This window comes from Phymastichus coffea, unplaced genomic scaffold (genome assembly GCF_024137745.1).
Source record: "Phymastichus coffea isolate CEN01 unplaced genomic scaffold, Cenicafe_Pcof_1.1 PCOF00057, whole genome shotgun sequence".
Lineage (NCBI taxonomy): Eukaryota > Metazoa > Arthropoda > Insecta > Hymenoptera > Eulophidae > Phymastichus > Phymastichus coffea.
Window position 1 is genome coordinate 393,886 of NW_026706868.1, and position 16,833 is coordinate 410,718.

The following is a 16,833-nucleotide window of genomic DNA, read 5'->3' on the forward strand; positions in this document are numbered from 1 at the left end:
GTAAGAGACTTCCGAGCACAACAAATTGTTGAGTATGTGAGTTTTGTATCCGTAAAATAAAGCCGTGGAATAGCGGTAAGCGAGATGCGTTTAAATTCATTCACCGACGAAACAAAGTTCGAGAGCTCTTTCGACAATGGGGGCCCAGCAGCGGCAGCGGCAGCAGTTGCGCACGAATGAGCCGGGCTCTCGAAAAACTACTCGGCTCTTCCATTATTAAATTTCCTATCCTCCTTCTCTCTTTATAGCCGACTGAAGCGCTCTTATACAAAACGAAGAGAGGGCTTTTCCTTTCCTTTCCAGACGCGCGATACGCGCGATACGCGCGACGAAACTCTTGTACATCCGAGTAATACGTATATCAAAACATCCTTTTGCCGGGTAAATTATTCATTAGCGTACTCGCAAGCTAAACGTCAAGTTGGCTTATAGTTATCCGATGAATTTCATTCGCGTGCTCCTGCTCATCCATGACAATATTCTTGCTCGCGCCTCGGTATTAATTAACACGGAAAAAAATGGATAGCCGCGCTAAATCCCGGCTCCCGGGGGAGCCGTAAAAAAAAAAAAAAAGAAAAGAAAAAGAGGAAAAATCCTAATTAATGCAGGCTCCCAAGCCCGAGCAGCTAGCCTCTTAATTTGCTCGTATCGCCGCAGCAACGATAAACCCGCTCCAAATTAGTAAATCTCATTAGCGTAATCGCTCGCAGTTGAAGATGTTTTGGCTTTTCATCAGCGCACGCGCGCTCTGGCAAACAATAACGAGCGGCCCGCCACACTCTAATGGCAACTCGTCGATTCATCAACTGTTGCTCCGCCGAAAACGCTGAAACTTCGTAACTTCGTGCTCCGCATCAGCTTTCCAGTGTAATAATACCTGCCCGATAGGCCAATTTACGAGTGTAATTATTCGCTTGTGAGCCATCAATTCGCATTAATATTTTAATGGCCTTGCTCGGCGCGCGTTGTTAGGCGCAAAGTATGATTGCCAGTCGGGGAATTGAAAGAGCGTAATAATCCGTAACGATAAAACCGATAGAACTCGCGCGCAGACACAATTCAGAGCTAAATCGTTGCAATTTGCAAAGCCAAGCATTGCGTAAACGACACGCGGCTCGTCCACTGCCGCTTCCCCTTTGCCGCGAGTAAAAAAGTTCCTTGTAGCAGCTCAGGGTTGCCGACAATTCTGCAATATTTATGGACTGCTCGCGCTCGCAAGACTTTTATTCGCTGTTATTTTTCTTGCGGCTGTTGCAAGGTCAAAAACTTCCATCTCTCGACGCGCATCTCCTAAACTTTCTCGCGCGCGAGTAAGAAGCGAGCTCTTCTTTTTTTTCCCCTCTTCTCAAGGCATTCTTCTTGCGACGGATCGCCTTTGCAAAGTTTCCCTTCGCTGCTCCGCTGAAAAACACTATACGGCAACTTTGCACGCTACAAGCAATTAGAAATTTATACAACTTTTCTTTACGACGGCGGTTCTTTCTTTCCCCTTGCAACGAGTTTTTTTTCTTTTCGACAAGGATAAGTATTTTCGGTCGATTTCACTTGGGGCTATAAACCGGGCAATTGACAATGTGGACGAAAAATAATCGTATTCGACGCTGACCGATTAGAGAAAAATTGTCCAAGAAATGCGCGCTATCGATAAATTTGACCACGCCCCAGCGGGATTTTACGAGCGGACGAAGATTAGTCGTCTGGGTACGCTGGAATAAAAGAGAGAGAGAGAGAGAGAGAGAGTGAGGCGCACACAGCCGCGGGATTAATTGCTCGTTTTCAACCTACACCCACCGACGACCACGTCTAATCCACGATCCTCGCGCGCACACGAGCATGGCTGTGTTGCTACCGCTGCGGTGAGCTTTCAAACGATCGAGTCAAGTTTATTTAAATTTTGCGATCACGAATTCTTTCGGGAAAAATATTCCGCGATTGGGTAAAGTCAAAATCCACGTCAATCGAATCATTCGAAAGATAAGCAACTGGAATATTGTGTTTTGTGGGTTGACATCGCGTTTATCGTTGATAATTTTCGACAGCAACGTCAGTATATAAGTGCATTTTTCCAACATGACGAATGTCAAAACGCAATTGTTTGCTCATGATCTCTATATGCATTTTTCATTAGTTTAACGCCCGAAATCAACAGTCAATAACTCTTGAATCATGAAAATTGCAGTCTTACAAAAAAGAAAAGTTCGATTTAAATCTATAGCAGTCGGAAGATCGCTGGCAACGCGATGACAACGCTAGAAAAGCGTCTACTCGAAAACCGACTCGTACTACTTACTTTTCCGATATACGCTGTACGAACGTTCACGTCGCGCGCAACATTGCATCTTAAAAATACATAGTTTGTGCCTTGAGCATTCTCTGTGGTAATCTTCAGCAAGTCAGTATTCCATGCTCGTGTGTCCGTCGACTTGAAAAAAGGCAGGTGAAAACTAGCCACTGAGAAATTCAAGCCTCCCAGGAGATACCGAGCTTGCCAAGCGGAGAATCCCCCCGCTGTTGCGGCCGCATGCTGAGCCCAAAGAGGCACCGCGTGCCGATCACACGACGTTAATCCTTTCGGCTAAACGAAACCACGGCGATCATCATGGCGTAACTCGTTTTAATTTGAATTCACTCACATGTGTGCACACGCTCTTGACGTCCGACTCGAGAGTAGTGTCCATCTCTTCATGTGTATCTTACAGCTATACGACATGCCGAGAGGAGATGTCTGGGTAATTAAATCCGTGCAGTGTGCACTACATGCGATTATATACATACGGGATTCACTGTGTAACGTACTCTGGCTTATATCACAACGCCATTGAAGTAACTCGAAGGATATTCAAACGTTTCATTGACTCGACAATGCTTTTTCTTTGTGACGCTCGTAGCCGTGTACTCTACAGATAGTCGAGCTCGCGAATAAAGTTATCTTTACCAAAATACATAATAAATTCAGCACCGAAAATGCGTTTTATGAAATCACATGATCTCGAGTGCCATGTAAAAAGTCTCTTTCAGAGGAGAGAGGAGAGAGAAAAAAACCACATCCTTGTGCTCGCGCGTGTAAGAAAGAGAGCGAGAGAGCCCAAAGGTGCAAGTGGCAAGTGAAAGAAGAAGTGCGCACTCGTAAGAGAAATAATAGTGCTCTCCTCGATTTGCGTGTACGGGAGCGTGGGCCGTGCGAAAGCGGTGGTCCCGCTGATACAGCCAGGTAAGCGCACACACATGTGCTTTTCAGCTCGTTCCGCAACTCTCTCGCTCTCTCCTTCTCCCTCAAGAGAAAGCTAGAAGCAAAAGCCGCATGGCTGGTTTCTCCGCCTTCTCCTCCTCTCTATTCGCTGCTGCTGCTGCTGCTGCTGCTGCGCCTGCAATTTTGCGCCTGCAAACTGCATATTAACAGCCCGTTAAGATTTACGCGCAAGATCACGTCGCTCGCTCGAACAGAAAAAATCTTCGTCGTGAGCACGTGTAATTTCTCTCTTTTTCTCTCTCTCTCTCTCTCTCTCTTTCTTCCTGTCTTTATCTTTCGTTCTCTAGATTTTTCGTCGAAGGAAAACTAACTACGAGTAATAAAGTAGCTAAAGCCGTTAATGGCACGCGCGACGAGTAAGAAGTTTTCTGTGGCGTCGTAAAACGTCGCATCAGCTGCCCTTTAATCCTACCTGAGCTTCCGGTTAACGACCGACGAAACCGTGGTGATCCATGACCTCTCTCTCTCTCTCTCCCTCTCCCTCTCTCTCTATCTATCTAGGTTTTTCGAACAGATCAGGATTAGACTCACTTTACATTTCTTTGTTTCAAAAACTCTCATGCTGTTGTTTTGCGAAATTGCGATTTGGTATTGACTGGGAATTAGGTTGATTACGGCATGATTTGAAGTGTACTTTCTCAAGCGACTTTATTGACGATATGTTTAATTCTATCAGTGATGAAATTAACTTCGTGAAAGTAAATATCTTTAAAATGTTATCTGGCAGAAAAGCATTTTCAACCAAGCTTTATCTGTATAATTTTCTATCTCCGAGTTCTTGTCACCGAAGCAGCTAATTATGGATATAAAATGTCTCACCTGACGTTTACACGATATCTCTTTCTATATATTTTCAGACTAAAAGTTTATCGTCAATTTGTTGCAAGGGCCTTCACCTTTTTCCGTTGGAAAAGTATTCTTATCGTTTACTATATCGAATAGAATAAGAATTTCATAAAAATCGGCTTTCATTTTAATACCTCGCTAACTTTGTCTCTCTTTCATTCTCTATTTCCCCAAACACAGTAAGTCTCTGGAGAGAAAGGGATACCTCAAGCTAAACCCATAGTCCCGACGCGGAGCAACCACGACGAAGTCTCAACCACAAAATTGCACTGTCCAAGGAATTCACAGCTAACTATCGCCAGACGTGCATTGCGGTGCGTTCGTTCGTTTGTTCGCGCGAAGCCGAAATGAGAAATGACAGACGCCCAGGATTCCATCGACTTTCTACAAGTTGGATAAAATTCTTTTCCCGTTGGCCTTCACCCTCCTGAAAAAAAAGTATATATTCCTTCTGATCGACGAAACTTTTTCGCGTGCAACACGTTTTTCGTTTTTCAAGAATGTCTGTCGACGGCAGAAAAACCTTCTTTTATTGCAATAACATTTGTGGATAGTTATGCGGCCCCCAAGGGACAATTTTTAACAACGCCAACGAGAGTTGATCGATATTCCATAGTTATTTTCAATAAGCTTGCACTACGTGCGAGGCTTAAATTTTACACATCCACGACGTATATTTCATTGCGCGCCGTTTTCTTTACCGGCCAAAGTAATGCACCTTCAGCTCGACTGTACAGCAAAGAACAAAGGGACTCGCGAGCGTTTGGCCTGGGTTGAAGTGCCGAAAAATAGCACGCTACGCTGGGTGCACCGCGAGAGAACGTTGCGGAGACAGGTGCACCCACCCCGCGACTACGGCGACGTTAATATTATCGCGTAGTCCATTGTTCGTCGTTGTGCCATTGTACTTTCAAACACAGAGTGGGAAAGACAGAGAAAGAGAGAGAGAGAGAGAGATAGAGGTCAACGCTCTTCAACTTTCATGCTTGCATTTTGATTAGGACGAAACGAAGAGACTGAAAAACAAGATTTTCGAGAAGAAATCACAGCTCTCTCTAATTCCATCTCCGAACGCCAATTACTGCCGATCCGACGATGCCACCAATTAAAAGCTCTCTCTCCACGAGAATGGTATACATATATAGATACAGGCCAACAATCCTCTCGATTATTCATCCATCGCTAGTTTACTATATGCATATCGGTGCCGATGGTTCGTCGATCCACTTGTTGACCTCTTGCAACAGCATCAGCAGCAGCAGTAGCAGCATCATAGCTATACGTAAAAATTGCATAGTTCGTAGATATAGAGATCTGGCTCTGCCGGTCATCATTGTGCAACAATCGCGATTAGTCGCATACGCGCGCCGGCCAACTATGAATAGTCATCAGCCGTGCAGGAGCTTCGCGGATTATATGCTAAGCAGTCGCGTCTGCAGTATGCTGATTGGCCGCCAAATACTCTCGCACTTGTGCGGGTAGCGCTTCATTAACATTTTACCTGAAGAGCGGAATAAATTTGGACAGACGTGTCCCTTTTAATTTGCCGTTTTCGCAGCGTCATACATGGTGCCCGCGTCTATTTACTTCGTTGCGCCGACTTATCTTTCGGCGTGCGCGCTTGATGAGCACTCGCGTTTCGATGGCTCTCTCGCGTAGCGCGCTTTTCTATATGTCCCGCATTCGTTTGTTTCCACACTCTAACAATGGATCCGCAGCTTTTCTTTCCAGTTTGACAGGAAAACAAAGCGAGAGCCGAAAAAGCACCGAAGTGCTCATTTTCAGCGTGATTGCGCGCCACGTTAGCTTTTTATGCGTTTGCTTTTTTGACGAAAACAATGCTTAGCTTAATTGTGTTGCAGCTAAGGCCAGCAAAACAAAATCAGCTTCTCCAAGGCCGGTTGCGCGTAAATTGGCACTATCTATCAGCGCGAGCGTCAGCAATTTCGCGAGTAAGAAACTCATTAACCCAGAGCAGGGTAGCTTAAAAGCCACAATATTTCGATGCCGCTCGTATATACACACAGAGCGTATACCGCAAACTGCCTTCGGAGCGCGAGAGAGAGATAGGCAAAAAAGGACGAAAGCCGTGTGGCTTTTCAATAACGCGATAAAAAGCACGCTGCAGCAGCGCCTAGTCGACCGACTCCCATTATCTTCGGAAGTTGCGGGGTTGTCGACCTTCCGCATATAGTGCGCAAGCGGCGAGTTGAGTTCATGGCCGTACGTGCACTGCCGAAATAAGTGAGAGAGTCGAGTCTATTGACGGCCACAAGCGAGCGCGAGATGGAGATGAATTGCAATTGCAAGCCAGCTGTAATGTCAATTTACGAGTGTTGCCTCGAAAAGTGCTCCACTTTTTCGCAGACGCTTTGTCACTATTGAGTGCTGTCGAGAATGAGCTTTTCAATGTATTTTTCATCCTGTAGTGCTTTCAAGGGGGATTTAATTTTATGAATTTTCAATTAGCACACCACTTTCGCGCGCGCGTGCGCCAAAATTGTCAGCCAGACAGAGTTTTATTTTACAACCGAGTTATTTCCGCATTCGAGCAAAATAATGTCTATTATCCCTGGAAATTTTTTGCTCTTTACAAGGACACTTTATTATCTTCTTCTTCTTCCAGCATGATTGTTCGCTTTTGATATAATCCTATTTATGCTCCATTGTCGCGTTTCTGTAACATTTAAAGTCAAGGCAACCATAATTAGTTGGCAAATATTTTTCGAAAAATCAATATCTACTTAGTCAAATGTAACGTTCTCATCAGCGAGATATTCTCTGTACACAAATGCTAGGTTGAATGAGTATCAATAAACCGGGAAAATAATTGGCGTTATAAACACAGGTTTGGAATCGCCAAATATTTACTGACCACCCATCATATAATGGATGCGACGCTCATTTCAACGATCTTGCTTCTTCCGTTTTCTCCTTTTTGCTTACATAGAACAATGGTCACATTGACGGATCACCGCCCATTAGGACAAGATACGATAGATGCCGATCGATGCATTTCTTTTGCTGTCCGTCCAATCGAACGATTTATTTTCATTCTTTCTTTTGGTCTGCTACGTTTAGTGATGAAAGCTGAGCAGCTTAGTTGGATGTCTGTTCACTTTTTATTTGAACGTGGGAAAAATTTGAAAATATGCAGAACGTAGAAACTTACAAGTTGGATGAATATTCGAATATGTGTGTATTATTTTGCTAAACTAGGGGAATCCAATTCCGATCTACTTAATCGTATTGCGCCAATCATTACTGAAATGTTATGTTATCAAGTACATATTCAGATGTATTTAAGTCAAAGCAGATTGAAAGCTCTTAACCTCATGGGTATTCACATAAAAAAATAAAAGCAATCGAATTTTCATTCAACGTTGTTCCCAACCCAAAAGGTGCTATGCACGATTTGCGCGCGCGAGTATCAATTAAGTGTTATTCAATGCCACAAAAGAGCCTGTCAAACGTTATCAAACGTAGAAAAAACATCTCGCTACCTTGTTATTTACAGTATTCACGGGAGATTTTTGATCGGATTAAACATCAACGTTGCATTCAATAAACCGGGTAAAACACGCGACGCCGACAGCGTACGTTCGAAAGAGCGAGAGATAAAATCCAGATTTCAACGGCGTGTGGAAAACAGCCAACGATAACAGTGGCAAAATCATGCTCAAACGCCCAATACTTGTGTTGCATTAAAAACGAGTGCGCCGACAAATCGAAGTCGACGCGGCGCGGTGGAAAACAAATGATCAGTCCAAATCCTATTTTTCAGGGGAAAAGCTTGTACGACATAGCCGCTGTATATTTACATTTGGCCTGCAGCATGTTGCATTTGTCGTGGGTACGCACGTATCTGTGTGTATGTTGTATTTTTTTATTCCGCCGGGGAAGGGGAGAAAAAGCATAGAAGGACACCTGAATGGAATATATAAACATGTATCAGTAGTGCCGAGACTTAATAGTGAGGGACAGCTGGTGCAACACTTTTCCGCAGCGAGGAGGTGAGGCTGCCATGTGTTTCGAGGAGAGCCACTTTTAAAACTTAACGGTCTGGCTTTACAGGGATGACTTTTTCATGGGCAAAGTTTCATTAGAGAGTAACTTTTTTTCTTGGCGTTAGCTACTTACGGACTCCTTTTACTCACCATCTGCCAGGAAGTCTTAACGTTTTGTGTGATTTATAGTAGTTGCGCGCGATTTTCAAGTTTGCAAGGGGAGATGACATTCAATATAATTCGATTACAGTGAATACGAGTTTGATAAAGCCCTGCATGAAATATTTTGGTGTTGTTCGTACTTTGATTATTCATCAGGCTGCATAAGGAATTCTTGGAATGCACGCAGCATCGATTACTCGCTTTCAGTTAACAAACAGCATTACGAAACCAATAGCTCGGAATAACTAAGTAGATAAGCCAAAGATGAACAAAGCGTTGGCTCTGAAAAATTCAGTCGGGCGTATTCATGGTCTAACGTACATCACGGCTCCAAAGGAGAGCTGTAAATAGGGTTTTAAATCATAGAAGGCTGATAGAAGCAAGACTGTAGCAGCTGCGATGCGGTGGCGTCGATAACGGAAGCGCTTACTGCACGAAATCCCAAAAGAGCTTCCTTCTTCTGCTCCTTCTCGCAGCCCATAAGGAAGGCGAAGGAATATAAATCCATTCCACGCAAGCTAAGACTGATCTCTCTCTTTCTCTCGCGGACGGGAGAACAAGAGACACATGGCTCTCAAGATGAAAAGGGGAGGAAATGGTGACGACGGCGACAAAGAGGCAGGCTTGAAAGCGCGCAAGCCATGAGAGAGGGAAAACTCATTTTTCGAACTACCGAATCGAAATTGCTCCGTTTGACAATGGATATTTCTTTTGTCTTCTTCTACTTCTGTTGCCCAAGGGGTTTTCAATCGCCCGCTTGAACAAAAGCAAATGTTTTTTTTCGAGCGGGCGCTCTCGTTATGTGAGTCGAATCTCCAATCACTGCTTTTCATATGTATATTTCACCAATTCCGGGCTGATGGAGTTGTCGTTTCGCATATCAAAAAATATTCTACGGTTGGCAATAGTGCTATTCTTTTGTTAGATTACGGAATATGCTGATCATTACGATATATTAGGCTCAGAAGTTGTAAGTAGTTGTCGAACCAAAGCGATAATATAAATCCTAACTGTTGTTTGCGGATGAACTTGAACAAACCGACCTTTTCGTGAATTGCTTCCGATCGGGACTGAATTCGATAAAACAGTGTCTAGTAAACATATAACAAACAAACAACTGTCATCGTAATTATAATTTGGTGTTTTTTTCTGTTGCAGGTGAGTATATCCAACAATCTAAAGCATGTTTTATCAAATGACATCAGACAGTAAGTAAAGTTTAGCTTATGAAAACGCCCAAGCGATAACACCCCCGAGCGACGATGAATACTGAGGTGTAACAAAAAGCGCTCCATAGAGGTACACAGCATATAACCTTTGTTCAATTAATCCACGGTTCGCAATATTTCAACGAACGTCGACCCGCGTATCGTCGCAGTGCAATGCCAAGCCATTTAAGCCGCGTGAGAAAAAACGCGAGGGCGAGAGAGAATGATGTGCTATCGATTTTCTTTTAGTTTTCCCATGAAAAGAAAAACACTTTGAACTCACATTTTGACAACGCTAAGCGACTAGCAACAAAATATATGTCTAAAAGGATTGCTCTGTTCACGATTGTTGCGGCCTGAAAAAAAAAGAAGAAGCGAGAGTACGCGAGTAATATTCGGAAATGCATTCCTCAAGACGATCCTTCTCTGGACGTCTGCCTTTACTTCCCTTGAAGATTTGCGACTTTCTGATTTTTCTGAAAGTATTCCAGTCGTTTCCTGGTTAGATTTCCAAGAGACCGCAGCGGCTCTTTCATCGTTGTTGCAACAACAACGCTTGCCTGATTTAGTAAGTGCATGCGAGACAGCAAGAGATTCAATTGTAGCCGAGCAAAAATATATCGCGTGCATTCTGTTTTAAAAGCGGATAAATGTTTCATTTATTAATTTATCAACGAGGGAAGAGATTCGATTTGTTCGTCGATTACCCGATCGCTGACAGATTTATTAGTTTATTTTTCGCTTTTTCGCAGCTGTTTCCATGTTCAGCTTATCGATGTTTCAAATTTCTTTAGAATATTCACGTTTCAAAGGTAAATAGGTAGAAGTTGATTTATCTTTTATGGGTTCGGTAATAATACTATCGCGTCATGTCCAAGTTATCATTGAAAATTATAGCGTCATGCAGATAAATTATTCAAAGGAAACTGAAAATAATGAATTATAATCTAATCGAATATCGAGAAAGATATTTAAAAGATAGCATATTAGAATATTCTTGGGCGAAAGTTACATTATCGTATTGAATATCAATTTACATATTCATAAAAATATCTTCACCGAAATAAATTAATGTGCATAGCTTATAATGGACAAAACAAACGATCACAGTCTGCATTGAACATGCTCCTATCCAAACGTCTCTTAGGCAAAAAGAACGATCGACTATCCGCCGATCGTTCTCTCTGCGGATAAAAAGGGTAAAGAAGACGAAGGAGTGGGTATGTAGCGGCTCAGCAATTAAACTTCTCGTCGAATCTATCCTACGATTCGTGAGACAGACAAGAGAGCAGCGCGCCGATAAAAAAGGAGAAGCAAAGCGGCAGTCACGCTCGGCTAAATCGTTACTCGATCGCGTCGCTGCAGCAGCATCAGCCTTTAGCTTTTAGCTTCGGCGCCGTTGACTTTGTCTGGGGGTGGGGGGGGGGGCTGCCTGCCGCTCTCGCTTTGCATAGAATAGAGCGGCGCATTGTGTCTACGAAAAAGACGAGCGGCAAGGCGCGCGAGTCTCATTGTGCTGGCGCTGCCGCTGCTTTTTGCCCGGGTAATTGCGAATTCAGTCGCGAGTTGCGCTCCGGCTTATTTATGTCCTCTTGGATTTCAGATCGATCGATGAAACGCGAATAAACTGGCAAGATGCATGCCATGGAAATCTGTCGGGGTTGTTTCGAGTTGCCTTTTTCGAAAATAAAAAAAGAAAAAACGCATTTCACGATCGGATTCGGTGTACACCACGCAGCTAGCGCTTTATATTCATCGATTCGACCGACCGGAAATTGCCCCGAAGCGTGCGGAAACATTAATACTGCCAAATTTTTCTTTCGCTCTGTTTGGTTTCGCTTCGTGCGGGGCCTCTCTTGTTTGTCGGAGTATCCGCGTGCGCGCGAGTATTATCGCCATGATTATTTTGTACGTTTATTCCGGAATTGCCGCATTAATAAAGTATCGGCACGTTTATATCGAAAAGCATTTATCTCGGAGCGAGTTCATTAATCAAAACCTTAGGCATTGGATGAAGAAAGGTCGCTGCAAAGAAAATGATACTAGGAGAGGGAAAGCGCGCGAGGACTGACACTACGTAAGGCTTTATATTTCATAAAATCCACATCTGCATGCATTCCGTTGAGAAAGTTTCGCTCTCTTTCTCTTGGTTGCGCACACCTTGCAGCAGCCGCGCGAAATTTTGTGTGTGCGCCAGACTGCACACACGACTTCTACTACAGTAACCCAAGGACGAAAAGCTATATGCACACGACTTCGTGCACGGCACACACGTGCGCGCACATGCGAGAGCTATAAACTTGCGATTCGCCCGGCGTTGGTACTGCATTCCTCGCTCCTAGCAACGTTTTGGCTGGCTCTTCCCCTTCAACTGCCGAGAGCAGAAGAAAAAAAAACGAATCGTCGTGTGTCACTTCTCGCGTGTTTTGCTCGGCTGCATTTCTTCCTACGTATATTTTTTGTGCTTATTGAGCTTTCTAAATAAAAGTTTTGTAGACGAGAGACTTCTTTTAGTTTCACCTTTTTCTTACTACATTCTTCGGGACTTGGCCTTTTGATTTTTATTCTTACAACGAAACGCGCTCACCGTACACCGAGGAAAATTCGTAAAATAAAGTGCTAGAAATATCAAAACGGTTCTCGCGCTGAATTTCGAAAATAATACGAATTCTTGCAGGTACAAATCAAACTTCACTTTTAATCATTCTTTTCTCACCTGAATTATCTACATCGTTTCGGGCCAAAATAAAGCTTTCGTGGATTAGACATTGTCGTATCCGAGTATAATAATCCGTGAACACGTTCTGGTGAGCGGCGACGACGGCTTTTATTGGACCGAAAAAATATACCGTTTACCAATGGCGCAAAATCAAGGAAGAAAAGCAGAGATAGAAAAAGTCTCATAGAAGTTCTCGGCAACTAGTGTACGTTGTACGGTAGTTTTCGATTGGGATATGAAGTAAAGAGGTGGAGGAGGAGGAGGAGGGGCGCACGTGCGATCCGCTGCTACTGCATGGCAGCAGAAAAGAACGTAACTTCCGGGGGTATGGAGAAGGAGGTCAGAGGTCGATAACGAGAGAGAGAGAGAGAGAGAGAGAGAGAGAATCTGGGCCGAGTGCAGCGCTGCAGCATCCGCCCTCCCTCCGGCCGATAAGCTTGCGACCCGCAACGGCATAACGACAAATTATCGAACTGTGTATTATATCGCCCCAGCACTTTTTAAATTCAACTTAACCTCCTTTATCTTTCCAGTGCAAGAACAGAAAATATTTTATAGAACTGTCGACACTTGAGTGGCGGCAAACCGTTTAAACTTTCAATGACTTTTGACGAAAAGTTTGGCCAATCTATCGAGCTTTTCGTTCAGTTTGCACTCGAACATTTTGAAAATATTTCCTGGTCGAGAAAAAAAGATGCCATGTCCCGAGCGAAAGCGAATTCTTCCTTTCTCCGTATATTGGTATTCACGAGGTATCACGTTGCATTAGCTCCCGCCCCCAAGTTTCTCTTTTTTAGCGCGCGCGCGTTTCTGTGTTGTCTCCGTCCCATAGCGGCGCAACTCGCGTGGAAAAATGAGGATGATGCTTTTCTTTTCTAAGTGATGAGTCCTATTAACAATTCATTTCCTTCAGCAAAGAAACGTTTATATATAAAAGCCGAGATTCTTCTTTCGAGCTTTAGACGGAGAGAAAAGTTAATTTAAGCGAAGCCCTTGGTTTTTCTTTTTTTGCAACTGGCGATTTTTTTTCGGCGCGTTTTTTTGCCGTACGGCCTGGTGCTCACTTTTTTCGATGCCATTAGCTGATTGAAAAGCTGACCGGGAGCGAGTGGATTTAATACTAATTGGTTGGACGGATTTTCAACAGATTAATCTTTTCACGTTAAAGCTTCCTCCCACGCAAAACACACACACATGGACACGCGCACACACTAGAAGCACACGCGAATGTAGCCTTTTTTCCCACGTAGCTCTCTCTCATCAATATATGGTTTTCCTGGTTTCTTGTCCTTTGTTCAGAAATACAATCCTTCGCTTCTTGTCCTTCATATTTCGTAAGTGGGACATGGCTGTCTATCCTCGTAGAAGATCCACACCGCTGGTGCATTGCATGTGCGTGGCTAATAAGAGAAGGAAAAAGAACAAAGAGAAGCGGAATTGCATAGGAAGAGGGCGTGGCAGCTCGTGCCACAAGCAACGTCAGCAATCTTTCTTCCTTACTTTTAAACTTCTTCCTTACTTGTTCGTTTTCTTGTGTTCTTCAAGCCAAGACTTCTCTCTCTCTCTCTCTCTCTCTGTTCCTTCAAAACCTGCGCCTTCTCGCGCTCTCTTTTAAAATAACAGCTGCTATACAACTTGTTACTCAATTTCTTCATTCTTTTTGAAAACTTACGTCGTAAAACAGAAACTCTCTTACGCGTAAATAATTTCAATGCTGATTTTTATTTGCTTGAGATAACTAAATGAAAAAGTTTTTCTTGTCAAGTAGATTTTCAAGTGTTTTCATGCGCGAAAGGATTCAGTTACTTTGAATCAATTGATTGCTGTTCTTTGTTAAAGCGAACATTAACAATAAATGATACATTAAATTCCACATAATGGTGAGATACGCTCAGTCAAATGTATGCCAAATTGATTGAGTTTTCAGCAATAAAACCGAAGTAATTATAAAATTGTGCACGAAATCTGATTATGGAGACGCGACACTGATGCGATTTTCTCGGAAAATCAGATTCATCTGCGATAATCCAATTTAGCTGGAAAGTCCTAACTAATGACGAATGGAAATGATTAAAAAATGGCGCGAATCGAAAATAACACTCTAGCAGAGAAGAAGCCGTAGTGTAGCGAACTTTTTGGATTTAAAATGGTTGAAGCAGAAGCAAACGAGCGCACTTGGAAGCACAGACCTCGTCGACAGAAGCAGCAGACGTACTCGAGCGTTCTATTGCGCGACTAGTCGGAAAAGCGCGTTGCACATCACGTTCGTCTAGGATGCCGGACGCCGCGTGACTCGAATGGTGGGGGACGGCCGCATGGCCTCTTAAAGCCTTGGCAATTTTTTTCGAAAACGCGCGCGCCTCCCCACCAGCCAACCAACGCTTTTCCCACTCTGCTTTTCAACCTCTACTTCTTCCTCGTCGTCGTCGCCGCGTGCATTTGTGGCTGTCTATTTTCTCTCTCTCTCTCTCTCGCGCGCGCACTCGAGTGCACGGCTGTCCATAGCACGCGTCTCTCTTTGTTGCACGAGTGGTTCGCGCTGTGAGTTGTGCAATTGCAGCGTGTAGTTTAGGCCATTTGAATGCCGCTTTTCGTCGAACCGCAGAGACTTATCAATTAGAGATGCAATTGATGCTCGCGTTACACTATTAGAATATTGTTGGACAGAGGGAGAGGGGGAGAGAGAGAGAAAGAGAGCGAGAGAGAGAGAGAGCGGCCGATGAGAGAAGCGGGAGGAGGCAATTAGTGTAGGCTGCGGTCGGGCTTGCCGATAGCCATTGATTTATTCCACGGCTGACTAAACTGATAGCTGCTCTACTGCATTATTAATCAGTTCTTGCTTTTTTATTTCATCCTGCTGTATTTATGTTTATAAATATAATTAACAAGGGTACTATTTATTGAAATGTCAATATAAAAGTAGGAGTTGTTCCAATGAATTTATCTAACACTAGACGACTCTACTTGTCTGTTACCGTCCATTCACTTGAACGTTTACATGATCTCTGTGCGAAATTCGCGGAAAATCGGCAACAGATGTTCCCTCAAAAGTAGTAACTTCCGCTCAACAGTGTTTATCAAATCATAAATTGTCGTGAAATATACTATTCCACTGCAACGCGATGCCGTGCTCAAAACAACTACGCCAACAGTTCAAAAATACATTTGGCTTGCAAGAATACTTCGCTTAATAATTCAGAGCAAGCACTTCTAAGAATACCGCGAGAGCGACGAAGGAAAAAGTCGAAAACCTCATCCATCTATGCGAAGAACAAAAAGGGTAAAGAATAAATAAATAAGTGGTGCGCAATTCTCGCCGTGTCGATAATTCACCTGCGCGACAAGGGCCCCGTAAAAAAGTATCATCGAGCACTTAACTCCCGGCAAGTCGGCTGCGATATTTCTGACCCTCTCTCTCTCTCTCTCTCTCGCTCGCAGAGAAAGAAAGAGATATGATCTTCGTTCACGAGAGAGAGAAGAGTTTTAGGCTGGCGGAGCTCGCGCGAGCGCATCTTCTCCTCACTTTCGCATTGCTAGATTCAATTCATGCCAAGGCTGAACGGGTGCGTTGCCCTCTATTGCCCCTATGCTTCTTTCCCCTGCGCCCCTCTCTCGCTCTTTCTCTTTCTCTCTCACTCGACGCAGAGCGAGAGAGAATCTGCGTCTTCCCACTCCTGTGTTCAATGCGCTGCTGGCTCCTGCGGCATCTTTCGCCCGTTATGCACTTCTCTTAAGGCTGAACCACACTTTCAGCTGCTTCGATGCTGCTGTAATAATTCTACCTTAATTTTTCGTGCTGAAAATCAAAGCCTCAAATAAAACGAAGAATTTAAGATCGATATTACTGAAATACGTTAATCTAATAAGTTTTGAGATAACCTTTTCGAAAGTCAGTATTAATCATATCACAAAGCCAATATTATTTAATAATGTAAACGGACTGTTAGATAATTAATGTTTAATCTTTTCTCCATGATTATATTAAAACTCTTTCTTAGTCCTATTTCCCAAGAAATGAAACGCTCTATCTAAAAAAAGTTATTTATAAAGATTTCCTGTGGTATTAACAATAGACGTAAAAACCATGAAGTTTAAATTTTTCATCATCGCGCCTACTCTCAAAGTCGTTGAAAGAGCCATGAAAAGAGAAATCGTAAAACAAAACCTTCAATTAAACCTCATAAATCTCACAATGACAAAAAAGGTCTACCGTACTTTACAGTTTTGAATAAAATACCCGGTCAAGTGAAACAGTCATACTGGCGTAAAGCTTTAGGTATCTATAAAAAAAACGTGAAAACTTTTATTATTTTGCTGTCTGAAAAAAAAAATTATAAAGAAGCGTATGTCGAGGCGATGATAATAAAAAAATAAAGTGTAGTTCGGCCTTAAATTCAAGCTCCCTCCAGCATCTAAAATTCTCCGCCTCTATTCGAAACCAGTCTCTCTTTCTCTTCTCCCTCCCTCCCGCTCATTCTCTCTCTCTCTCTCTCAGTTAGCTGTCGACTTGCTGCAATTGCCTGCATCACGCACCGCGTGCATGAGCGTCCCGAATTCTCCGCGGAGAGAAATGGACGTCGCTGTATCGGTCCTCTCAACTGATTAGGGCCTTGCAACAGTCGTAACGGTACGCGAATTAAA

General features: G+C 43.4%; 1 protein-coding gene across 1 annotated transcript in view; it reads left to right on the top strand.

The window, feature by feature from the left end:
• The window catches only part of LOC131666196 (uncharacterized), a 100,887-nt gene that overhangs the window by 39,243 nt on the left and 44,811 nt on the right, over nt 1-16,833 (top strand). The window lies entirely within an intron of this gene.